Source organism: Bubalus kerabau, chromosome 1, assembly GCF_029407905.1.
Source record: "Bubalus kerabau isolate K-KA32 ecotype Philippines breed swamp buffalo chromosome 1, PCC_UOA_SB_1v2, whole genome shotgun sequence".
NCBI classification, from domain to species: domain Eukaryota; kingdom Metazoa; phylum Chordata; class Mammalia; order Artiodactyla; family Bovidae; genus Bubalus; species Bubalus kerabau.
In genome coordinates this window covers 231898101-231925403 of record NC_073624.1, presented here as the reverse complement: position 1 = coordinate 231925403, position 27303 = coordinate 231898101, and the positions used below count along the sequence as shown (strand labels likewise).

Genomic DNA, 27303 nt, shown 5'->3' with positions numbered 1-27303 from the left:
CACTCTCGGCCACCTGCCAGGATCCCATGCAGGCTGATACCTGGGCTGGATAAACAAGGTAGCCTAGGCCTCACCTCATTAAGGACCCATATTACCTACTTCTCCAGTGGTTCTTAGAACTGGGCTGAGCAAGGCTGGGATCTGATCTCAGTGTGAGAAAAGCCCTCATTAACCATCTGCCTCCTCTCTCCTTTCTTAGTCTTGCTGCTTCCAAGGAGGCTGAAGCTGCTCGGTCTGCTTCCAAGCCCATGTCACCGTCCGATTTCCTGGATAAACTCATGGGGAGGACCTCTGGATACGACGCCAGGATCAGGCCCAATTTCAAAGGTAGATAAACTTGCCTTTCAGAGCCCCAGGGATCTGCTTTCCCAGATTGTGGCAGCAAGCCCACTGAATTGTATGCAGATGGTATGAATTCCATGAATCTTTTCTCTACCCCCAAGGCAGATACTATTAGTCTATTCACCAAGGCCAAACAAAGCCTCGGAGAGTACAACTCAACAGGATCTCTGGTTGCCTGTGTCAGTATGGGAACTAAACCCACTTGCTAGCTTTACTAATGGACAAGCAATGAACGCAGAATGTAGAGAAATGCGTTCAGGTTTCGCTTCGGGTACAAACTTATTCTCTGAGCTTAGATAAGCCTCTTCCTTTTTCTGGGTTTCAGTCTCCTGGCCTGGGCAGGGATGGAGCAGGCTATCTCTGTGGTTTTTACAGTCCTGGCGCTTCTTCCCTGTGTCCCAAAAGAGAGAAACAGAAGACATGAGCAAGTCCCCCACCTTGCTTCTCCCCCAAGCAGCTGTACTTTTATTTGTCTTAGATGAGAAGCTTCTAACTACAGTTCATCCACTGAAAGCTTCCCCTGGAATAACAAATAATTTTGGAACTCTCTCACCTAATAAGAGCCACAATTTCAAGTGCCTAGTAAGACAATAGGGAGTGGTAGAAATATGGAAAAAAATAGTGGTGCAGGCCCCTGGAAAGTAGGCAGCCCTTCCGTCCCTCCAGTCCCTGGTCACCCTACAGGACTGTGGGTCTTGTGCTGCCTGACCATCCAAAAGTCCAAGAAAAGCCACAAATCAAGATTTATGAGAAACTTCCTAAAACCTAACACATGTAAATACAAGCAAAACATGTTTGGGAGCCAGATATGCCCTATGGGTAGCCCATTTATTAACCACAAATGAAGTGATCTGAGAAGCTTCTTCTGGCTCACAGTCCTCTGAGCTCTTACGTCTTACAACAAGAGGGGCCAGTTCCTGTCATCCACTGATGCCTCAGGAAACTGTAACCACCTCTAACTGCTGGGTAGGTTTCTGAGGGGCCAGTTCCTATCATCCACTGATGCCTCAGGAAACTGTAACCATCCACTTCTAACTGCTGGGCAGGTTTCTGCATGCGCAGACTTGAGGACCTCCTTGGGAGCCTGTGCACCCTGACCTTCCTCCCAGCACCCCTGCAAAAATCTTATTTCAAAGACCCACAGCCAACCCCCTGATCAATCCTTGATTCCAGATGCCCTTCCTTGCTGTTCCTTTTGGCTCAAGTCCAAGACCAAACAAGAGATGTGACAGCTGCTAACAGCTTCCTAGTATCGGCTCCCTCAACCCCCCACCCTCCAAGTCCCCTTCTCAGAGCGCTCTGCAAATGGAAAACAGGCTGGGAGGTGCACTGAGGCTTGTTTGGGGGCCCAGTTCCCACAGCTGTTGATGTCGAGGTGTTCTTGCTCCCCAGCACCTCACTCCTGAGGCCATTCTCTTCCAGGATTGAACACCACCTTTCTTCCCTCAAAGACAGTGAGTCGGCACACAAGCCCTTCACCAGAATCACAGTCTCAAACACCCAGAGGGGCCCAGCAGGTACGGTGCACAACTGAAATAGGATGGGGGTAAGCAGAGAGAACCAGAAAGCACAGGCTCTGCTAAGAGCGGGCAGGTTCCCGCCAGGTAGGAAGCAGGCCCTGGGTGGCGTGCCTTCCCAGATGAGACTTAAGTCGGGGGGGTTATGTGAAATCTTCCAAGTTGGCAGCTAAACCGTATCGTTGGGAAATACCATTGGCCAAATCAAACACATCAGAGAAAACTGACCACCAGTTTGCATCTGCAGCTTCGCAGTTTTCAGCAATTCCGTCCCCCAGCGCCCCCTCGTGGGCTCCTTTAGAACTCCAGGTTGAGTAGAAGTGCCTTGGTCTTGTCCATCTGCTGAACATAGGGGCATCCGAGTTTCATGTGCTAGTTATCCTTTGTGCATATCACTGTACTTGGCACATAGAAGGGCCACAGTAAACCCATCATAAACGAACGCATGAGCAAATTCCCCTAAAAATATGCTGCTGCTACTGCTAAGTCGCTTCAGTCATGTTCGACTCTGTGCAACCCCATAGACGGCAGCCCACTAGGCTTCCTCGTTCCTGGGATTCTCCAGGCAAGAACACTGGAGTGGGTTGCCATTTCCTTCTCCAATGCATGAAACTGAAAAGTGAAAGTGAAGTCGCTCAGTCGTGTCGGACGACTCTAGCAACCCCATGGACTGCAGCCTACCAGGCTCCTGCATCCATGGGATTTTCCAGGCAAAAGTACTGGAGTGGGGTGCCATTGCCTTCTCCAAAAAATAGGCTATGTAGAACAATTAAGTGACTTACCCACGTCATGCTGCCAAGACTGGGGACTTTAACCCAGCTAGCTGCTCTGACTCAATTCTGTCTAATGCTAGTGATTTATTTAGTTGCTTACTGCCTGATTCATTTATTTACTTACTTACATAGCGGTGGACATAACCATTGAATCAGGGCCCTTTCCCTCCCCACCCTGAAAACATTATTCCAAACACTCGGACCCAAAACATACAGGACAAGACAATCCCTTGGGCCTTTCCCAACCCTACACTATCTCTACCCACTATAATCTCCTCTGACTTGGGCTCTGAGCAAAGCACATCTTCTTGGAACCCCACCCCAGGTGAAGAGGAGCAAGATCTCTACTTTCCCTTGTGGTGAGGGCTGAAACATTGATTGCAGGGTACCTCCTGCTTCTGAGCCCCACGGCCCCTTTCACATGTCCCAAAAGCCCCCCACAAACTACAGAGCTCCTGTAAAGGCCAGGCAGAGTAGGCCCCTATGACCCCAAGACAACAGGAAGGGGCCTGCTTTGTTTGAGGACCCCACAGAGTGATGAATCACTCAACTGTTTCGTCTGAAGATATGGGTGCTGGGGAGAGTGGGCTCTGCAGAACACAGTGGCAGTGAAAATCCTAACACTGAAGTAGAGAGCTCAAAAACTGGATTCTAACCCTCTCACTACTTACCTGATGTCTGTGACCCAGAGTAAATCACTTGACGCTTCTGGGCCTCTGTTTCTGCATCTGTGAAATGATCCAGGAGAACCAGGCCCTGCCAGCTTTGATATGCTGTATCTTCGCTAAGACTCTGTGTATCACAATGGCTCCCAGGATCAAGGGCACAGCCCAATGCAAACATACACACAAGACCAAAATTAAACTTTAATATTTAATGAAATATATACATTACACTGCTGCCAAAGGCAGCCAGATTGTAATTTTCTTGAGGATAATTTAATTTCAGATTTATTTCAATGAACCACACCTCCCCATGAGGTCCTTTTGGCTGGCGCCCTCTCGGACACATAAATCAGGATCTAATTTATATGGGAGTCACAGCACCAGATACTGGCAGGGCCTGGGTGGGAACTCTGTGCACATCATTTCAAGGCACAGGCAGTAACTCTTTGGGGCATCTTAATGGTATGAAGCTAAATGAAAAGAGAAACCTGGATCTGAGTCTAAATAAGGGGTGGGGGGGGAACCCTAATGGGCCTTTGTTCTGGTGAAAGTGACCAAGAAGGCAGATTTCTGCTCAGCATAAGGAAAAAATTTTTAGCAGGCAGAGCTATCCAACTATGGAAAGTGTTGCTCGAGACAAAATGAGTTCCCCACTGCTAGAGGTGATCAAGCACTCAGCCCTGAATGAGTAGCAGTGGTTCCTAAACCCAGCTCTGCATGAGGATCACTCAGGCCACTCATTAAACAATAAACTCTGGGCTAAATCCCTACAGATTTGGGTTCACTGGGTCTGGGGTTGGGCTGAGGAATCTGTAGTTTAACAAGTTCCCCAGGTGATTCTACGTCTGCACCTCAGTTTGAGAAACGGTTGGTTAAGTGATCCTTCAGAAACACTCCAGCCCTGCAATCCTATACAGTAACCATGTAATTCAACTGAGAGCTTCCATAAGGGAATTCCAAGCCCATGGAGCTGAGAATGACTGCCCAGATCAAAATCTACTCTCCTAAGTTGATGGGGAAGTTGCATTCCAGAAAAGGGAAGGGGCATGCCTCAGAGAAAAGAGCCAGTGAGAGTCTGGGGCTGTGTCTCAAACACAGGGATCCTGGCAAGCCCTTGGAAGGAAAGCCTGGATCCTCACAGCAGGACTGAGTCCCTTTCTATACCCTAGGATTTCTAAAAAGAAAAGAATTTTGGCTGAGTTTGGGTGAAATGCTTGGGCTAATTTTTCAAGATGAACAGAGAGGAGTGGGTATAAGAAAACTTGGATTCAAGTCCTGGCTCCACCACTTGCTGGGTACAGAAGCCCAGGTGAGCTACTAAAGTTCTCTGCTCTATTATGAAGCTGGGAATCTCATTGCTAGAGGGACCTAGCAACAATAATTTTGCCCTGCCTACCTCAGGACCTCTTGGGGATCAACCAGAAAGTGGACCTGGGAAAAATTCACAAATGGCATGTTGCCATTTTCAAGTGAAGGATTATAACCTATTATCCAAGTCTGAACCCCCTTTAAAATCAGCTCAAGGTCATCATCACCTTCACAAGGGCTTCCCTAATGCCTCGCTCTTCAGAACCTCTCTCACACCTGGACTCTTACTGCTTATATAACTTTTACCCACGGCCTCACATTCTTTCCTGGTTATTTTATGCTGGCCCTCTTGCCAGCATGAGTGGAAACCCAGTGCTTAAAATCCTGGATTTTGCCACATTATGATCTTGAGCATGCCCCTTCCTTTCTCTGAACCTCTCTCCAGAAGTATAGTCATTAAAACCACTAGCTTCAGAATTAGACCAATCTGAACTCAGGCTTGACCGTTTACTAGCTGTGTGGCTGTGGACAAACAGCCTCTCTGAGCCTGCTTCCACGTCTGTAAAATAATGGGAATAACCGTGTCTTCTCATGGAGCTACTGAGAGGATACAATGAGATAACATTAGTAACACTCTCAGCACAACAGAAAACCCTGCTCAGTTAATAGTAACTAATTGTACAAAATTAAGAGACTGGGCTTCAATTGGACAGAGGTCCTGCTAGCAACAAGATTCCAAAGGGCAAATAATCCTCCTCTTCTTTCCTACCCTTGCAGTAGGATTCAAAAAGCTTGCTTGGAAAGTATTTACCAAAGACTTATGGACTTTCCTTGAGGTTCCCTCTAGATTCCTCAGCTGGTAATTCCCATCAACGCCCTTTCAGACAATCATTCTTGGTTCAGAAGTTTAAGGCAAGGAACTTGCTGTTTCTTGCAATTCCCAAGATGGCCTCCAAATGTTGTAGCTGTAAATACATTTCGGCCACAAATTAGAAGGCAGCCGGTGGGGTTTGGGGAAGGCATTTCAACCATATGGCAGGATGATGAATCATCTCATGTTAATGAAAGTACATCTCAGCCTCTGGTGTTCTGTACCTGGTGCTCACTTGGGGACCTGGGAATCTGGCATAATGATGTGGCTACGAGTCCCTGCTGCCCAAGAGTGGGGCGGAGGACAAGTAAGGGTCTCCTCCACCAAAGGGGATCTATCCCTAAATTCAGCATTTCATGAATGGGTCTTGTCTGGGGGATTTTTTTCATGGCCATGGAGCTAAGCAAGAATCTCTTTTAATTGGCAGGTCCCCCAGTGAATGTCAGCTGCAACATTTTCATCAACAGCTTCGGTTCCATTGCTGAGACAACTATGGTGAGTGAGTCAAAACACAGGCTGCTACTTACTGCCTGGGAGATCTCTCCCCCCGAAATATTTACCCTCTGTACTGGTCTTGCTCAAAGAGGTGGGAAATCTGGTGTTTTTCAGGGCTTCATGGGATTTGGACATTTTTACTGTCCTGTTCAATGTTTTGAGTGAAGACATATATCTGAAAATGGCCAAGGAGCTAGGGGGCTGGCATATGCTAAACACTCAGGATTACAAAAGCAAAATTCTATCAAGAGGTGAAAGTTTTAGATTAAAAGAAAATATAAAGACCTGCTTGTAAGTTTAAAATTCAGCTGTAGAATAGCAAAAGACGGGTTATACAAGCTGAGATGGGTATACTTGGTTGATTCTTCTATGTTTGTATATATTTAAAAATTCCCACAGTTAAAATTTTAAAATAAATCTGTTATAGTAGAAAAAATTCTAGAAGGAAAAACAACCAAAATGTTAATAGCAGTTATCCCTGAATCATCGTCTTATGGAGGATTTCATATCCTTCAGTACTTTTATATTTTTCTAATTTCTGCAAGGAGTAAATCTTATGTTAATAATTATAAACAAATGTAATCTACTTTAAAATATTTTTCTCAATGCTTGAAAACAAAAAATCAATTGTACTTGTTTTGAAGGGTGCAATAAAGCTTGTGAGAAAATAATTAAAGCGGCCTCAAATCAACTCTTTATGAGCAGAGTGAGAAGCAGTCAGTCAATCACCAAGTCCTATAGATGTTACTGCCTTCAAATCCCCTAAACCATCCATCCCTGGATGCCCACCTGCCTCTAGTCTAGCTCAGGCTGCCACGGTGCCTTGCTCACATTACTGCAAAGTGTCCCCAACTTGCCTCCTGACCCCTCCAATCTATTCTTCCTCACACTGTGGTCTTTCTAAGATACATACCTAACCACACCAGTCCCCTGCTTTAACACCTCCCCAGAGCCCCCTCACCTTCAGCATCAAGCTTGCAAGGCCCCTCTGATTCTGGTTGGCTGCATCTCTTCCCTCTCACTTCCCATTCTGGATGAATGGAATTGCTCAGCCTTCTCCACCTGGGAGGTGCTTGCTCTCTTGTTTCCAGCCTTCTCTTGATGCTGCAGAGGCCTCTGCTCAGGGCCCCCACTCCAGCTTCCTTTCCATTGCCAACCCTCCGATTCTCTTAACTCCCTGCTTAGGATGACCGCCACAGGAAGCCTTCACACTCTTAACACGCATGTACACGTGTGTAAGTTCATATGTGCACTTGACCTAATGCTAGGATGGGTTCCTTCTACCCGTTCTCATGACGTGTGCTGCAATCCCCATTGAACGCGCTGGCCGTGCATTCTCACGCTGTCACCGTCTGCCCATGTGTCCCTCCTCTCACTGGAATGTAGTTCAGTTCTCTGGGGGCCAGAATCTTGTCTCATTTCCTGTGGTAACCTCAGCACCTGGCACAGTGATTTAATAACAGGTATTCAGTAATTTTTTTTAAATAAGTAAGCCAAATCTGATATATTGTCTGTTGATTCAAACCATTATTTGGTCTGAAATATTTATGCCAATTAGATCTAACTTTTTAGTCCCAGATTGGCAAAAACTGCTGAGTTCTATATGTCATGGGGCAAATGATCCAAAATCTATCCTTTTGCGGAGAGGTCTGTTTTAATATGGTCAAATCAAGCAATCAAAGTCCCTAAAACTAACAGGCCTTTAATCTCCATGTGGAGATTGTCCCGCCTATAGACTAGAACAAGCATGGCTGCTTTTCACTGGACCTCCAGGTCCAAAAGCCAAGTCATTCCACCCTGTGAATGGATGCCTTCTCAGAGCTCCTAGTGAACCCCTCTGCTGTTCTTCTCCCTCCAGACCAGACACGCACGGACATCTGCATCATTCATAGTGCATGTGGCAAATGTTGAAACTTCCACTCTTCTTCCAAAATGGTAGTTATCAAACCAAGTAATGGTTTCCATATGACCCCGTTACGTAAGGAACTTGGTTATTTGAGACAGGTGTACGTGTCTGCACTCCAAGCCCACCCCTGCTTTCCTATTGCAGTCGCACAGAAATCTATTTCCTTATTACAGATTACTAATGGAGTGGTGGTTTGCCCTTGTTTTGCATGATGGTTAAAAGCTGAGGCTCTGAAGGAAACCTGGATTCACTCACTTTATGTAAGAGGCTGATTTGCTTTATCTTTAAGCCTCAACTTTGTTGTCTGTAAAATCCCAGGGGTGATTAATATCATACTACTTCACCAGGTAAATTTCTTTTGCCTCCTGAAGTTATTATGGATGTAAATTACAAACAGGAAAGTGTTTCTCAGAGTAAATGCTTTGTAAGTGCTCTTACTGTTTCCAATGACGATGATGGGAACGATGGGGGCAATGATGGGGGCTCTGGGCACTGAAGCCCCAAAGTCACCCCAGATTAGTTGTGTGATCCTGAGCAATTCCTTGAGTTCTCTGAGCCTTAGTTTTTCCTTCTCCAGTATATCCTGTCTACCTCTTCAGACTTTATTCCTGCTACATATGCTTTCTACAGAGACAGTATAGCAATCAGGACATAGTCTTTCATGCCCGGACAAAATTTGAGACTCAGCTCTGTGGACATGCACAAGGTAGCCTAAGTCAGCCTCCTCCTTCGTAGAGCAGGGGACCAAGAGCATCCACCTGGGACTGTTGTGAGGACTGGGAGATGAGGCATGGAAGTGCTGAGCACAGGGTCGGACACAAAGTACACACACAATGGATGGTAGTTATTATTTCAGATGCCACTTGTAATTTTCAACAGCTTTCACATTCGTTCTCTCATTTCATTCCTTCACCAAATACTTGCTCTGAAAACCACTCTATAAAGCAGACTTGGCAGACACAATACTCCCCAGCGTACAGCTGAGAAAATGGAGATTTGGAGACACCCCCATCCCAGAACTAGTTAGTGACTGAGCAGGAATTAGGGTCCAATTCTCACAACTGCCAGGAAACCATCCCCAAGAAAAAGACATGTAAAAAGGCAAAATAGTTGAAGAGCACAGACATGGGAAATTGAGGGACCCCAGGCCCACAAACACACTTAAGCAACAACCTAAGTGTTATCCAAAGTGGAAACCCAACCTCAAATCATGCCAGGCTCAGCATCGCTCAGGAGAAAATAGTACTGAAAATGGAGGTAACCAACGAGGGGAGGAGCCCAGGGAGATGGCTGCCTGGGGCAGAGATAAATAATGTTTAGACAGACCATGAAGGACTGGCAATGAGGTACTTCTCTGGGAATGGGCCACAGCTGACACAATGTTGTCTTTATTAAGTAAAGTTAATGCAAAGTAGAGTTGTCATTTTCTGGCTTCCACGTTCAGTAGTACTGTGATTTTTTTTTCCTATGGGGTCCTTAATTATCAATATGTGTTTAATATACATTGCAGATAATTCAGGAGAAAACCTAAAATCTCAAAGGTAGAAAAACTGCTAAGCAACTAAGTCAGTCTTTATTTTACTGAAAGGGAGTCCAATGTCTAGAGTGGTGACATCGACTGAGCAAGGTCACACAGCATGCACTGGGTGCGACAGAAACCCAGGTCCAGGCCTCCTTGCAATGGCCAAGAGCTCCACTCCCCTGCAGCTTCTTTCTCCCCTAGATCCCACCAACCAAACCCTCTGGATCACTTTCCCATTCAAACCTATTTCCTTGTCACTCAGAATATGCTTAGAAAACAAGATTGCATTCAAAAGCAAGACTACAGACTTGTATTAATATGGAACACAAAAAAGGGCAACAACCCCACGTTAAATGCTACTGTGTGTCAGGCGTTACGCAGAGCACTTCCATGTGTATCATCTTATTTACACCTCACAACAACCCCCATGAGGCAGGACATGTTATCTCCATTTTTGTTGTTTAGTCACTAAGTCATGTCCAACTCTGTGATCTCATAGTCTGTAGCACACCAGGCTACTCTGTCCTCCACTATCTCCTGGAGTTTGCGCAAATTCATGTCCATTGAGTTGGCCATGCTATCTAACCATCTGATATTCTGCTGCCCCCCTTTCCTCCTGCCCTCAATCTTTCCCAGCATTAGGGTCTTTTCCAATGGGTCAACTCTTCACATCAGGTGGCCAAATTATTGGCGCTTCAGCATCAATCCTTTCAATAAATATTCAGGGTTGATTTCCTTAGGATTGACTGGTTTGATCTTCTTGTAGTCCAAGGGACTCTCCAGAGTCTTCTCCAGCACCACAACTCAAAAGCATCAATTCTTTGGCACTCAGCCTTCTTTATGGTTCAACTGTCACATCCATATATGAGTACTGGAAAAATTATAGCTTTGACTCTATGGACCTTTGTTGACAAAGTGATGTCTCTGCTTTGTAACATGCTGTCTAGGTTTGCCATAGTTTTCTTTCCAGAGCAAGTATTTTTTAATTTAATGACTGCAGTCAACCATCTGCAGTGATTCTGGAGCCCAACAAAATAAAATCTGTCACTGCTTCTACTTTTTCCCCTTCTGTTTGCCATGAAGTGATGGCACCAGATGCTATGATCCTAGTTTTTTGAATTTTGAGTTTTGAGCCAGCTTTTTAACTCTCCTCTTTCACCTTCATCAAGATGCTCTTTAGTTACTCTTCACTTTATGCCATTAGAGTGGTATCATCTGCGTATCTGAAAATGTGCGTCGCTCAGTTGTGCCTGACTCTTTGCAACCCTGTGGGCTGTAGCCTGCCAGGGAAGAATACTGGAGTGGGTAGCCATTTCCTTCTCTAGGGGATCTTCCTGACCCAGGGATCAAACCCAGGTCTCCTGCATTGCAGGCAGATTCTTTACCACTTGAGCCACTGGGGAAGCCCATATCTACATAGCTGAGGTTGTTGATATTTCTCCCACCAACCTTGATTCCAGCTTGGGATTCATCCAGCCTGGCATTTCACATGATGTACTTGGCACAGAAGTTAAATAAGTAGGGTGACAATATATAGCCGTGACATACCCCTTTCCCAATTTTGAACCAGTCTGTTGTTCCATGTCTGGTTCTACAGATTTCTCAGGAGGCAGATAAGGTTGTCTGGTATTCCCATCTCTTTAAGAATTTTTCACAGTTTGTTGTGATCCACACAATCAAAGGCTTTAGTGTAATCAATAAAGCAGATGTTTTTCTGGAATTCCCTTGTTTTCTCTACGAGCCAACAAATGTTGGAAATTTGATCTCTGCCTCCTCTGCCTTTTCTAAATCCACTTGTACATCTGGAAGTTCTCAGTTCATGTATTGCTGAAGACTAGCTGGAAGGATTTTGAGCATAATCTTGCTAGCATGTGAAATGAGTGCAATTGTGCGGTAGTTTGAACATTCTTTGACATTGCCCTTCTTTGGGATTAAAATGAAAATTGACCTTTTCCAGTCCTGTAGCCACTGCTGAGTTTTACAGATAAGAAAACTTAGGCTCACAAAGGTTAGGTCCCTTGCATAAGGACACACAGCTAATCGGTGGCAGAAGTAGGAATTGAAGTCAGATATCACCCCAAACCCCATGTTCTCCTGAGCCAAATATAAACACTTAATGTCCAGATATTTGGGATTATCCAGCCCTTGCTTTTTTTTTTTTTTTTTTTTTCATCATAAGGAAGTCAGAGCTGAAAGGGAACTTCACTGAACAGACATGCCCAGCCCCCCATACTTCCAGCCCAGGGCTCCGCCTCACCAACCACACAATGAGCTGGTCGTGTACCCTGGGTCTGTGGTAATATGGTCACAGTCCAATGTCAGAAACTTTCCAGGCTGTGTCTGTTCTCTAAGAGCAGCAGGAGTGCAGAGCAGCTCTATAACCAGCTGGAGTCCCCAGGCCTGACTGTCTGCCTCCCAGGGCCCAGCTTTATTCACCAGAGCTGAGAGTAGGCAGGCAGCCAGCAAAGCAACAGGGGTCTCCATCCATTCCTGACGGGGATAGCACTGAGGCTAGCTGACCTTCATTCAACCTTTGGAGTGATTCTGAATCCGTGCAAAAAGACGAAAGTAGAAGTTGGGACAGGAAAGTAGGAAGGAGAAAGGGAAGGAGGGCTGCTGGTCTACAGCAGTACCTCCAGCACTCTATAAGACAAAAATGTGGACCTAGGACCTCAACGGGACCAGCCAGCTTGTGTGACCACACATGCTTACGTGGGCGCATCAGTGTGTGCTCTGCAGCATCTATATGTCATTGGAGGATGTGCACGCATGTGTATATTGTGGGGCCATATGTTTGTGCAAATGCACACATAGGCCTGTGCCTGTGTACCTGTGCACACTAGTTTGAATATATTTAGACAGGTAGTGTTAGTCCCTCAGTCGTGTCTGACTCTTTTCGACACCATGGACTGTAGCCTGCCAGGCTCCTCTGTCGATAGAATTCTCCAGGCAAGAATACTGGAGGGGGGTTGCCATTTCTTTCTCCAGGGGATCTTCCTGACCCAGGGATCGAACCCAGGTCTCCTGCATTACAGGCAGATTCTTTACTGTCTGAGCCACCAAGAAAGCCCATATAGACAGGTAACCTCAGAGAGAAAAGTGTCTGATCACGTATGGATATGAACATAAGTAGGTATACTTCTATGGTTACAATCGCACATGTGAATGTGTGTAATGGGGATGTGCATGTATCTGCATGTACCTTTAAGAATATGTGAACGTGGTTAAGAGTGAAAACACATGAAGGGTATTATTTTCAGTTATGTAACTGTGTGCGGATATTTGTGAATATTGATACATGCATTTAAGTATGTATCAGCATTTGAGCCATCCCTCAAATATGAATTCTGTGTGCCTGCATGTGAGAATGTATGTACATACAAAAAGATGTGAGTACATGAAAGAATATTTAAATGTGTATCAGCGTGTGGGTATGACTACACAGAGTGCAGGTGTGCATGTGAGTGTGCACACATGGGGACACATGGACAGCTGGAATTCATGTGGAACTCAGTGTCAACAGACGTGAGAGAGAGGCAGAACGTGCGAGCGTGGCTACTGACGTCCTTTGGGCACGAATCCCGGCATTTCCACGATAAGCATGTGTGCTCCAGCCTCTCTTGCCAAGGGTTGGGCTAGCCTGGCATAGAGACAGGCACACTGTGGCCAGGACCTCTGGTGATAGGTGACAACCGAGCCAACTAGAGCCCACGTCCCTGGCCTTATTTGTAGATATTAGGGGAGAATTGGACAGAGCCCTGAACCAGGAAACAAGAGACGAGTGTTTGAGCTCTAGCTCTGCCACTGTCTAATACCACTGAGACTCACTTCTCCCTTGACACCTGGCCCTAGGAATGGAGTGTAGGAATACACAAGAAATGGATATGAGAGTCCTTTATGAATGCTACAGAAATGTAACAGATTATTAACTACTAAAATAATCAGCCACAGTCACCAATACATAAACCTAAGGGTTTTTTTCCCCCTTCTGTTCCCTATTTATTCATTGTTTCCACCCCCATTTTTAAGGTCCTATACTGAATGTCGGAGAAGGCAATGGCACCCCACTCCAGTACTCTTGCCTGGAAAATCCCATGGACGGAGGGGCCTGGTGGGCTGCAGTCCATGGGGTCGCTAGGAGTTGGACACGACTGAGCGACTTCACTTTATTTTTTCACTTTCATGCATTGGAGAAGGAAATGGCAACCCACTCCAGTGTTCTTGCCTGGAGAATCCCAGGGACGGGGGAGCCTGGTGGGCTGCCGTCTTTGGGGTCACACAGAGTCAAACACGACTGAAGCGACTTAGCAGCAGCAGCAGCAGCATACTGAATGTACTGAAGGCAACATTACATAGGCTCAAGGGATATAGATCAGCTTTACTCACATTAGGCTAGGCTTTCCTGTACCAACAACCACCACCCAAACCCTAGAGTCTTAAAACCACAAAGACTGATATATCCCTCTTCTAAAGCCTGCCACAGATCTGGGGGACCCTCCAGGACTACTGTCCTCCACGTCATGGCTGAGCCTTGCATTTCCACATTGACACATGGTTTCACACTTGCTGTGCAAAGACAGCATTAAACAGTAGCACACTGGCAAGTTAATGCTTTCCACCCAGCAGTGACATCTACCACCTCTGCTCACGTTTCACTAACCGAGGAAAGCCTCGTGGCCCTATCTGAAAATGACTGTAATCCTCCCATAAGGAAAGAGACACCAGACATTTGTGACTAGCAGGGCCCTGCTTTTAAGGAGTCTCCTAGAGAAAGGAAACCAGAGACAAGACCACAGTGTGATGAGTGAGATTACAGAGGTGTGCACAGGACACTGCTGGAACACAGAGAATGGCCGCACCAGCAGCAAAGTTAGGGCGTGCTCACTAAACAGGCACGACGTGCCAGATGCTGTGAAATGCTGTGTTGTGGTTTTGAGTAGCTTTTTTTTTTTTTTGGAGTAGAAGTCTGATCATGGTTTTCTCCATGTTAAAACCTTTCAGGAGAGAATGGCTTAGTGGAATAACCCAAAGAGAAGGGGTTTAAAAACCAGTATGTGTGTTCAACGGTGCTAAAAGAGGAGCCATGTCAACTAAGAAAAGAGAACTGTATTCAGTGGATTTGGCAATGGGATGTGAGAGGAGGGAAGCATGTATGAAGGTGGGGAATGTAATTCAGGGACATGAAGAAAGCAAAAGACAAAAATATGAGAAGACACTGGGAAGATAATTCTTTCACAAAGCTTGCTGTGGAAAAGATGAGGTGGTGGTGGTGGTCATTTATTGAGCATTTTTCTAAAAATCAGGCATTGGTAGTTAGCAAATTATGGAGATTATTTCATATAACCTAACAATTCCATTTTATAGATGAGGAAACTGAAGCTCAGAGAGGCTTAATTCACCCAAGCTTTTCCAGCCAATAAACGTCCTCCCTAGTTATGGGGTAAGAGGAGAGGCTACAGTGCCAAAGGGAGGCAGGTCATGGAAATACAACCTTGTCCTGGCCTTCTGCACTCAGATTTGGATAACAAGTAGGATTTGTGCAATTCTACAGAACAGGTATCTCAAAAGGCCTTGGCCACCCATCCTTGTGGATATTTGGAAATGAGAGTTCAAGATGTATGAAAACAGCTTCCATGTAAGGAGATTAAATGTCCTTGTCTAACCATAAAAGTTAACACATTGTTTAGGAAGCAGTCACTTCTCAATGCCAGCCTACTTCTGGGATCGATTGACTAAATTGAATCAACTGATTGAATTGAACTGGGATCAGTTGACTGAATGAATTGATTTTGAATCATACAAGATAAAACTTAGGTCCATCCACTTCTTTCCAACTCTGCTGCTGTCAGGTTTAGCTCAACCTGGCACCATCTCTCTCCTGCTTGACTAAAATGGCCTCTTAACTGGCCTCCCTGCCTCCTTTCCTCCCATCCTCACCACTTCCCATAGCGCCAAGAGGGAGCCTTTTAAACCCTAAATCAGATCACAGCACTCTGCTTCAAATTCTACAACAGTTTCTTAATCCTTTTACTACGTTCTGCTCCTTCTGTCCAGAAAAATATTTGCATGAATGACTCTCATTCTTTCAGGTCTCAGCTATCTTTTCAGAGGTCCTTCCCAACTCCCTATCTAAAAATGTCCCCCATTCCAGTCAGTCACTTCATGTTCTATTATCTTCAGTTATACCTAAAAAGTAACAGTTTGCTTGTTAGTTTGTGATTTTTGTTTGCTTTCTTATTGAGAGTGGGGCCCTGTCTCTCTCAATCATCCCTATATTTCCAGTACCCAACATGTTGCCTGAACCAGAGGAGTTCAGTCAATATTTGGGGAGAGAATTAACCTTGAAGGTTCTCCAGTTGAACCCCCATCTGTTCTCAGAATCTCTGCCACAAACATTGTGGTTTTGGCTTGCACACGCCCAGTGATGGGAACCCCTGCACCTCCCAAGGCAGCCCGTTTCATCTTGGGACACCTCTTACATCTCCGTTTGCCCAGGGCTTTCACTCTGATGCTGGGGCCACAGAGAACCAACCTATGCACCTGACAGCCCTTCCCAAAACTGAAGTCAGTCCCCTCACTCCCTCCCCACACCTGGCTCCCTGGGTCATTCTCCCTGGTTCTGTCTCTTTGCCTCCGGGGTGCTCTCCCAGTACAGCCAGCATGTCAATTTCCATCTTGGGCCAAAGGCCAAGAAGTGAACCCAGGCCCCGAGGAGTGCTCAGAGTGGAGTGCACTGGGACCATGCCCCTCCACACTCTGGGTTAGTGGGCCTCAAAGCATTGTTTTTAAGAGCAGCTACATACCACAGTTCATTTTTAAGCTGAATCTTTTTTTTCCCCACATCTCTCTTTTTTTTTTTTTTTTGAAGTATATAATTGTTTACAAAGTTGTGTTAGTTTCTTCTGTATACCATGCACACATGTATTCCCTCCCTCTCACCCCCCACCCATTCCACACCTGCAGGCCATCATGAAACACTGGGCTGAGCTACACAGCAGCCTCCCATTAGGTCTCTTTTTCACACATGGTACTGTATATATGTCAATACTACTCTCTTGATTTGTCCCACCCTCTCCTTTCCCTGCCATGTTTGCAAGTCCGTTCTGAAAATCTGAGTCTCTGTTCCTGCCCTGCAAATAGGTTCATCAGTACTATTTTTCCAGATTCCACATATATGTGTTAATATACAATATTAGTTTTTCTCTTTCTGACTTACTTTACTCTGTGTGACAGACTCTAGGTTCATCCAGATCGCTACAAATGACCAAATTCCATTCCTTTCTATGGCTGAGTAGTAGTCCATTGTATGTATGTACCACATCTTTATCTATTCTTCTGTCGAAGGACATTTAGGTTCCTTCCATGTTCTGCCTACTGTAAATAGTGCTGCAACGAACATTCAAAAGAACCCTACGGTGCAGTGGTAAAGAATCCACCTGCAATGCAGGAGACCTGGGTTCTATCCCTGGGTCAGAAAGATCCCCCGGAGGAGGAAATGGCAACTTACTCCAGTATCCTTGCCTGAAGAATCCCATGGACAGAGGAGCCTTGTGGGCCACAGTTCATGGGGTCGCAAAGAGTCAGACATGATTGAGCGAACTCACCTCTCATGTCTCCTGCATTGGCAGGAGAGTTCTTTACCACTAGCGCCACCTGGGAAGCCCACCTATAGGTCTACCTCATTCTTAATGCTCTAAGTAAGTAAAGTCGCTCAGTCGTGTCTGATTCTTTGCGACTCCATGGACTGTAGCCCACCAGGCTCCTCCTGGAATTTTCCAGGCAAGAGTACTGGAGTGGGTTGCCATTTCCTTCTCCAGGGGATCTTCCTGACCCAGGGATGGAACCCGGGTCTCCCGCATTGCAAGGCAGGTGCTTGACTGTCTGAGCCACAGGGAAGCCCTTAATGCTCTACCCACCCTCAAATTTAGAAACATTACAATGGCTTATTATTATTACATTCAAGACATGACAAAATTATTTTAATCAATATTTCCAGACTTGCAGCCTACCTATAAAATTCCACGGTCTGGACATAACATCTTTCCATGGTATTTAACCACTCCTCTCTAAGCTTATGAAGCTTTCACTACTACAAACAAGAGTCACCGTGAATAGTCCTGGACATGACTCTTTGCATGTTTCCTTAGGATATATCACTGAAGTGGAATTACTTTATCAAGGGACCTGCACTATTTTGACAAATATTATTGCCCAAATCACTTCCAAACAAGCTTCAATAATTGACTGTCCCCACAACAGTGTTTTTATCCTTGCCAACTCAAGATATTACCAAGCTTTTAAATTTTACCAAATGAGATTTAATGGTATTTCGTTGTTGTTTTTAATTTTCACTCTAGATTCTTAGTGAATTTGAGTATCTTTGCCTTTTTGTTTGCCTGTTTTTACATAGCGGGAAATTTGAATAAGGGCTTCCCAGTTGGCTCAGTGGTAAAGAATCCACCTGCAAATGCAGGAGACATAGGAGACATAGGTTCAATCCCTGGGTTGGGAAGATCAGTCCCTGGAGAAGTGAATGGCAACCACTCCAGTATTCTTGCCTGAAGAATCCCATGGACAGAGGAGCCTAGTGGGCTACAGTCCATGGGGTCACAAAGAGTTGGACATGACTGAGCAACTGAGCACGTATGCACAATTTGAATAATATCCTAAGTTCCCTCTTTTATATGTGCCTCCATAACCCATTTGGACTTTAGTTTGCTGTAGTGTTCTTGCCTGGAGAATCCCAGGGATGGGGGAGCCTGGTGGGCTGCCGCCTATGGGGTCGCACAGAGTCGGACACGACTGAAGCAACTTAGTAGCAGCAGCAGCAGCAAAGTAGTTGATTATGATTTAACTCTATTTTTCCCTGAGTAGATAATTTTCCAGCATTATTCTTAGTAGCCATTATTTCTCCACTGATTAGAAATGGTGTCTTTAAATGCCATTTCCTCCTCCAGGGGATCTTCCTGACCCAGGGATCAAACCCTCACCTCCTGTGTCTCCTGCACTGCAGGTGGATTCTTTCCCCACGGAGCCAACTGGGAAGCCTATATATACGGTGGGCTACAGAAACAGCTGTGTGTACAAATAGTCTCAGTTTATTGTCTCCTTGCTCTGTTTTCTATGTCCAGGAGAAAAAAATCCTCTGTTGTTCCTCCTTTATAAGGTTTTATTGTCGTTTCTAGTTTTCTTTTTCATATGAACTGTAGAATCAGTTTGTTGATCCCATGAAAACTGCCTCAGAGTTTAATTGGGATTGCAATGAATACATAGATTCATTTGCAGAGAGCTGACGTCTTAACAATACTGTATGAATGTGGTATGTCTCTCCATTTACAGAGATATTCCATTATGCCCCTCAGTAAGGTTTTAGAGTCATTTTGTCACATATATATATGTATAACTTCTATATATATACACACAAGTCACACATTTCTTGTCAGGTTAGTTCTGAATATTGTGTGAGGTTGGTTAGCATTGTGGATAAGATCCTTGTTTGTTGCTTTTTCCATCACACTTTCAGCCTGTCTACACAGCTAAGGCTAGGTCGCTTACACTCTGGAGTCGAGGAAATCCAAGAAAAAGTCTATTAAATATCATCCAGTTAGGCATAGCTCAACACTCCACAAAACCTGGGTAAACTGATGACTGAGAGGAAGCCAAGAAGAGAGGCCTCACATTTGCTTTTAGAGTCTGTTCAAGGCAGAAAACAGGTTATAGCTAGTCTTGGCACGGTCTGCGGGATAGCCCTCTCCAGGACTCCACCAAGGGAGGCATCACAGCCTTGAATTTACAGCAGCACAGGATTGGCACTCCAGCAGGTCAGATTCAGGAAGGCTGACTAATGACAACCAAACCCATGAAAGACTGAAGTGGGTAAAGACCACCAAGTCATTTTAATTCATGGTGGGACTTCCCATTCTAATAATAGCATGCACGTGTCCTCCATGAAAGCACTCTCTTACCCCTCTTCCAGTACCAAGAAAGCACATGAAAAGTTGCTTTTGACATACTGAACTGGAGGAAAAGAAGGTTTTGAGGAAATTTCATGTGGGCCAGAGACAGGTCTAAGATGCCATCCTTGCCTCACCGCATAGAAACCCTCTTTTCAGGGACTTCCCTGATGGTCCAGTGGTTAAGAACCTGCCTTTCAATGCAGGGGACATGGGTTTGATCCCTGGTCAGGGAGCTGAGATCCCACATGCCTTGGGGCAACCAAGCCTGCCTACCACAACTACCGAGTCCGCATGCCACAGCTAGAGAGAAGCCCGTGCACTGTAACAAAGGATTCCACGTTCCGCAACTAACACCTGACACAGCCAAACAAATAAATAAAGATTTCTCAAAAACAAAAACTTTTTAGTGATGAAAAAACTGGTGCTCCCCCAAGCAGGGTGACCCTGCCCTCCAGATGATGCTAATTTACCAATCACCAAATCCCTGATCCTCAAACTGCCCTTTCTTGTACCACTGAATGAATGTCTTCAATATGTTTATATAATAGTTCTCTAAACAAGACATGATACAATAAGTTAGGGTTCCACTGATTAAATTACAAGCAGAGGCCTGTTATAAATCACTGCGATTACACATGGGTCATTGTGATGGTGCTGAGCCTTGCTGAAGTTCTCTGCTGCATGTTCATCTCTGCTCTTAGTTTAACTTTCAGAGGTCAACCTTATTTCCTGTATTTCCAAGTTTTCTAGTGGCTCAGCTCACTTTTATGCCCTGTACTGCCAATATTGGGCTTCCCTGATGGCTCAGTGGTAAAGACTCTGCCTGTCAATGCAGGAGATGCAGGTTCGATCTCTGGGTCAGGAATATTCCTTGGAAAAGGAAATAGCAACCCACTACAGTATTCTTGCCTAGGAAATGCCATGGACAAAGGAGCCTGGTGTGCTGGCGTCCATGGGGTCACAAAGAGTCGGACACGACTTAGAGACTACAACAACTGCAATATTGTCCTCTTTCCTCTTTTCAAGTGAATAGTCACCCTTCAATCTACATCCTTTGGCAACCAGTTATGAATCCACCTCAGCTTGTATTACAATCCAAAGTTCTCCACCTGATACTGACCATGAGGATATGTCTGAGCCAACCTGTCACAGGGCTCAGTGAGGTCCCAGTACACTATGTCCACTATGTTTCTTTCACCTCCCTATCTAGGAACTTGGTTTTCAAAAAAGAAAAGAAAAGAAAATAGAGAGGCAGCATGTAATTGTCAAGAGAATATGAAATTGGGAGCCAGACATTCCTGGATTCATATTCCTGCTCTAGCACCTACAAGCTATGGGACTCTAGGCAAGTCACTTAACCTCTGTTTAACCTCTCTGAATTTCAGTTTCCTCCCCTGTGAAATGAGTATAATAATATACAGTGTTCTAGGTTGATAAAAAAGTGTAGAAACACAATGCATATTAAGTTCTAGGAAATGTTAGACACCCAATAAAAGTAGCTGCTATTAGCATTTTTATGTAATTATTAAACTCATGCTGGGCTTTAGTGATCCCCTAAAGCCAGACAAAGAGGCTCCGCTCCACTGGTTCAAACCACCTACAGCTCCTCACAACAAATGCAGTCCTGATTGTATGTTATCCAAATGAGAATTCTCCAGGCGGGGTAGTGTTAGAAGAGGGAGGAGTAAGCACCTGGAGCCCAAGAGGCAATGGCAGGCATAGGGACTCCGCCAGCTCTGAACCTGAGTGTAGGGCAGACAAAGGGTCAAATCCAAGGGGAAAGCCAGGAACAAGGCAGGAGTGCTCGCCTGCTGGACCTGGGGCAGAAGCGTTTAGACCTTTGCCCTTTTTCAATACTTTCTGCTAACTGTGAGTCTCTACAAACCCACAGGTACATAACAAAAGCCAGAGGCAGTTGCTGATGTCACTGAGGTATCACAGAACTGTGGCTCAGTACAAAACTGGGAGATCCTGGGTGGTATAGTCTAGTGGCTAAATGCTCGGGCTCTGGCATTAACATCTTGGGTTCAAATTTCAGCTCTGCCACTTACTAGCTGTGTGATGTCAGGAAAAGCACTTTAACCACAAAAAAATGTGCCTTCATTTGTCGTTGGTCACTCAGTCATGTCTGACTCTTTTGCAGCCCCAAGGACTGTAGCCTGCCAGGCTCCCTTGTCCATGAGATTTCCCAGGCAAGAATACTGGAGTGGGTTGCCATTTTCTTCTCCAGGGAATCTTCCCGACCAGAGATTGAACTCACATCTCCTGCATTGGCAGACAGATTCTTTACCACTGAGCTACCAGAGAAGCCTGTCACTAACTTTAGACAAAGCATTAAGAATTCTCAGGCTCAATTTATCCATAAAACAGTGTCCCTGTGAGAATCTGGGGAGAGGGTTCATTCAAGCACTTAGCACTGTGCCTAGCACTCAGTCGGGACTCAGTAAACTCTGCACATGCTGGTAAGTCAGCTCCACACTCTCACAGGACTATGAAGAGACTGGGGCTGACCCTCCTCACATTTGGGGGCAACATCTATGACTTCAGTTCCACAGTGCATCTCGGAGGTCTGGAAAGCTTGAAAAGCAGCAGCAGCTCATGAATGAGGCCTGGACCCTTTTTCTCTCAATGCCCCTGTTCCCCAGCTCTTAGCAGACAGGTCCAGCTCTCAGGCATCTTATCCCAAACCCAGTCAGAGCTGTCTCAGAGTTTCTCTAAGAGATCAGAGCCTACCTGATGGCAGATTCACCTTGGTTCTCCTCCTCCTGCCCTCAAAGTTCTACAAGTGGTTAGGAAAAGCAATGGAGTAGGGCAAGATTTCTGTATAAAAGTACCACACTGGATTGCTGTGTGGCCTAGGAAAAGTCTCTTTCCCTCTCTGGACAATCTGTAAAATGACGGAGCTGAGACAGAAGTCTACATGTAATATTTGAGGAAGAAGATGACAATGACGACAGAGAGCAATGATTCCTGCGTCCCTCTCCCGATCCCTGCTGTCTTAGTTTAGCTCCTCCTTCTCTCACGGCACTGTCACAGTGGCCTCAAAGCAGGTCTCCCTGGACCTGTTTCCTCTCTCTTCAACACTTCATGGTCATGCCTGCCACACTGATCTTTCTGAAGTCACACTGTGCTATTGCTCCGCTGCTTGAAACTTCAGTAGTACCCAACCGGCTACAAAAGAAGATCCAAATACTTTGGTTTGGTAGTTAGGGATTCCCACAGTCTCAAGTTAATCCTTTCTACAGCCTCAACACTGCAGAGTGATTGAGAGAATGTGCTTTATATAATCAGACAAACCAGATTTCAACCTCACTATTTGCTATGTGAATTTGGACGAAATACTTAGTCTTCCTGAGCCTTCATCTATAAAATTAAGGTGAAAATACCTATAATCATAGGAAAGTTTTAAAGATAAAATGAGGTGCAATTTATGGCATGCTTAGCAAAATGCCTGGTACATAGTAGGTCCTCAATAAGGGAGATGTTTTGTTACTTATGCAGCTGATGGTTGAGCTAAACTGCACTGTGTGAATGCCCCTGCCTACACACCTTGCTTATTCTCTTCCTTCCACGTGAAATTCCTCTGACGCTCCAACTCTACAAACCATATCCTATATACACCAAGACTGCAGCCCTCAGTCCCTCACATCCAGTCATGCCTTATGTCTGTACTCCTCAGCCCTGTCCTTCTTCCTCACACATTACTGGCCTCCTTTCCAGCAGAAATCAAGTATTGCTCTTATTTCAGAACAATATCATCTAGAGATGCTAACTTCAGGAGGATGGAACAACCTGATAGGGGCCATTCCAAATGCTACCTTCTCCCCAAAATCACTTCCAGATTCACCTGGAAGTAATCTTAACAACCTAAAAGCAATATCTAACAGCTGCTTATCTAATAGCAGCAATATCTAATAGAACCTTTTCTGACCATTATCATATTCACTTTTGTACATTAGATTTGTGTCCATTCCTTTCCTGGCTGGCTAGGTAATCTGAGCTCCATGAGGGTAGAAGCCTGAGCCTCCACACTCATTGTTTTCCTACTGGGCCTCATAAGTGTTTACTGAGTTGCATCTCATTTAGAGAAGAGACATTCCTTTGAGAGCAGGAAGACATAAGAATCTGGTTCTTCATTCTCCTCTTGGGTAATGTCTCTGGGTTCTGACCGCAGTGGGCGCATACCTTGCCCTCCATGTCCCCTTCCCACCAACACTCTCACCAGGCTTTTAGCGCTTTCCCACTAAAGTACCTCATGCTTGCCATTTCACCACAATTTACAGTTTTAGAGGAGGTTACTGGGAGAGGTTAGAGTGGGAAATTAGACATAACAGGAGTGGGGAGAGGGGTGGCACACAGGAAGCCTTCAATAAATGTTTGTTGAATGAAGGAACAGATGAATGAATGCTCTACTTCAGTCTCACAAGCATGCAAGCTGCCCAGTTTCCAGAAATCAGGCCATCTAGTATCTACCCTCCAGTCTCGACTCTCAGAGGCAAGACTGGAGGGTGGATGCTATAGCCTGCTGAGCCAGAGCTCCGGCAGCCCCGCCCCCTCGGACTTAGAAGATGGGCCACCTTGAGGGTCTGAGGACTAGAAGCCAACTACAGGAGGTAGGACCTGAGATTCTCGGGTGGAGAACCCCAGTGCTGCTCCTCCTGCCCATGAACCTGAACATGGACGCCCAGTGTGTTGAATACCAACCAATGTTGAGTGTACAGCCAAGTAAGCGAGACAGCATTTAGCTCTCAGTCAATTACAACAATTACATTGATTCCTGCTGAATGGCATTTTCCACTGCTGTTTACCAACAAGGGATGAGAAAATCAATCAATGCAGAGGGGAGGAGCCAGACCACTGGGAGGAGGAGACAAGTTGCCTGTGGGTGTCAGACACAGTCTCCACATCTCTTACCCTCACTACTTATGAAGCATTTCATAATAAAACCTTACAGTTTTTGTTTTTATTCTTTTAGGTAATGTATGTTTCTATTTTTTATAATCAACATGCATTACTTCTGTAATAAGAAAACTAAAGTATTTTTAAATATCAGTAATAAAAGGCAACTATAATAATGTCCTTCCCTACTTAGAATTCTCTGAAGACTCCACTCACTGAGTGCCTCCTCCCATTCCTGCCCTGATGCATTCACTCGCTGTTCTTTCCAAGGCATGTGCTCTTGCTTTGCTTCCAGGGCATCACAGGGGCAGTTCCAACTGCCCTAAATGCTTTTCCTTTTTGACTCTGCCATACTTGGTTTCACTTTAAATATCACATCTCCCTGGCACCTTCCCTGACCCCCACATCCAAATCTAGATGGAGAGCCTGAACTCTGACCTCCCAGTGACCTGTTTTAAGCCTCAGCAGAGCCCTGTCTCCGTGTGGTGTAAGCACCACACAGTAGGCTCTGGGACACCATAAACATGTCTTTCTTGTTCTCAGTGGATTTTCCAGTTCCTAGAACAGTACCTGGCACTTAGACACTCAGCTAAATGTCACTGGAAAAAATAAAAGTAATAATCATTACCTATGAGATTTGGAAGGATTCTTAGAGACCATCTAGGAGCTCCCCTGGTGGCTCAGAGGGTAAAGAATCTGCCTATAATGCAGGAGAACTGGGTTCATCCTTTGGGTCAGGAAGATCCCCCGGAGGAGGAAATGGCAACCCAGTCCTGTATTCTTGCCTGAAGAATTCCATAGACAGAGGAGCCTGTTGGGAGCCAGGTGGGCTACAGTCTATAGTGTCACAAAGACTCAGACACGACTGAGTGACCTTCACTCACTCACTCACTCAGAGACCATCTAGCCTAACTTTTTTTGTGAGTGGCTGCATCACCCAGCTTGAGAAATCTTAGTTTCTCAACCAGGGATTGAACCCAGGCCACAGTAGTGAGAGTGTAGAATCTAAACCACTGGACTTCCAGGAAATCCCCTCCTAACTCCTTCTTTTAACAGTGGGGCCCAGAGAAGTAAATCCAGATTCTAATCCCAGGTCTTCTGTGAACTGTTGTGTGACCTTAGAAAAGAGTCTCAGTCTCTCCAGCTGTAAAATGGGGAAAGCTCTTCATACTCCAACTTTTCCTAGCTATGTTCCTCCTCCTCCCCTGCCAGGTACACAGACTGGGTGGGTAGGCAGGAGGGTACAAGAGAACTACAAGATCAGGTCCATTGTCTCTAATTGTTTCGCATCAAGTTAAGGAGATAAGACACGGGGAGGAAGTGCTAAATTAAACATTTCTGGTGATTCGGTTTTACCAGAAGATCAGAAAAGGAAGCAATCAGGAAAGCCTGTGGGTATTAAGGCCCCTACTGGAGATACAGCTTAGGCTGAGCAGGCTGTAGGGATGAGAGAAAACGGTCCCCACAAAGAACTGGCCATCCACTGCCAGGGGACATAATCAACAAGTTCTCACTAGGAGGTTGGGCTGATGTGGATTCAGACTCCAGCTCTGCCACTTACTGGGCTTCCCTGGTGACTCAGACAGTAAAAAAAAAAATCTGCCTGCAGTGCAGGAAATGTGGGTTTGATCCCTAGGTTGGGAAGATCCCCTGGAGAAGGGATGGCTATCCACTCCAGTATTCCTGCCTGGAGAATCCCACGGACATTGGAGCCTGGAGTGCTACAGTCCATGGGGTTGCCAAGAGTCGGACACGACTGAGCAACTAACACTTTCACTTTCACACTTTCTGCTGCTTGCTAGCTCTGGGCCTTGGACAAGCCTCTCAACCTTTCCAAACCTCGGTTTCCTTAAGGTCACTGTGAGAATACGAACGTCTAGCTTGCAGGGGTTTTGTAAGGATTAAATGTATGTGACGGTATCTAGAAGAGTGCCTGGTGCCTAACAGGCCATTTTAAATGCCACTTTATTTTCCTCCTTCCAGACACATAAACCATTTGACATGTCACTGGCAAGAACATCAGAAGTGCAGCTGGGGTTTGGGGACTTGAAGGCTTTTTCTGTCCAACCGTTCATAGTCTGTTTACTCTGACATGAATTGCCCAATGCCTCATCTCGCTCTCTCTCTCTCTCTGCCACACACACACACACACACACACACTTCATGTAAAATTCACAGGACAAAAAGAGGCCATTTCTAATCCCTGATCAGATGGAACCAGATTGGGAGCTATCTATTACCGTCAGTAGGAAAAACAAAGCATCAACTTCCAGTCTGGTCTGAAGTTTTCCCTCCACCCTGGGACTTATAAGATATGAAGTTATGAGACCAAATGCCATTTTCTATGGGCCTGGAGGGAGAGGCTTCAATTAAATTATAGAACAATCTTATAAAATACCTTGGAACATTTTATGAAGCTGTTGATATTTCTATAGGAGAACAGAATGAGGGATGAGCTGAGGGGGGAAGTGGCAGGGTGAAGGTGAGGGCGGGAAGAAGGGCTGTTTGTTTCAGTTCATTTGGCTGATGACAGACCAAGAGTGATTAAGATTTAGAGGCAGCCCCCCAAAAGAAAGCAGAGCACAACCTCCCTTATCCTGCCAGAGAAAAAGCAATAGCAGGTGCTTACAAGTAGAGATTATTATTTGAAGGAGAACATTTAATGTTGGACTTGAACTGAGATTATAATATTCTAGGGAACTATAAACCCTCTTGGGAATCCAACAGAGAGAGCTAGACCCTTCTTCATAGGACAACACAAATACACCCCAATTTCTACTTGTGGTGAAATATTCATGGGCTGCAAGTTAACAATGCTTCTCTAACAAAATTTAAAACTTTCCTTAATGGAAATATTTCTTAATGTCATTACCCAATTTCCCACCATGGAGACCTACCCATGCCATGAATTGCTTCTCAGGATGTGAATACAAACTAGATGGATTCTTTAAGTTCCTCTAGGATCCAACGAACAAATCCTTAGCTAGTAGTCAAGGCACCCAGACTCCAAAATGGGCTCTGCTTTGCCTTTTCAGAGAGACACTGGCCA

The 27303-nt window shown here is 45.3% G+C and overlaps 1 long non-coding RNA gene across 1 annotated transcript; it reads left to right on the top strand.

Annotated features, from left to right (window-relative positions):
- The first annotated feature begins 5660 nt into the window (after positions 1-5660).
- LOC129636184 (uncharacterized) lies at positions 5661-18498 on the top strand. Its single transcript, XR_008706747.1, has 3 exons — positions 5661-5783; positions 5904-5971; positions 18357-18498. It is a non-coding gene; the product is annotated as an uncharacterized LOC129636184 (long non-coding RNA).
- The last annotated feature ends 8805 nt before the right edge of the window (positions 18499-27303 follow it).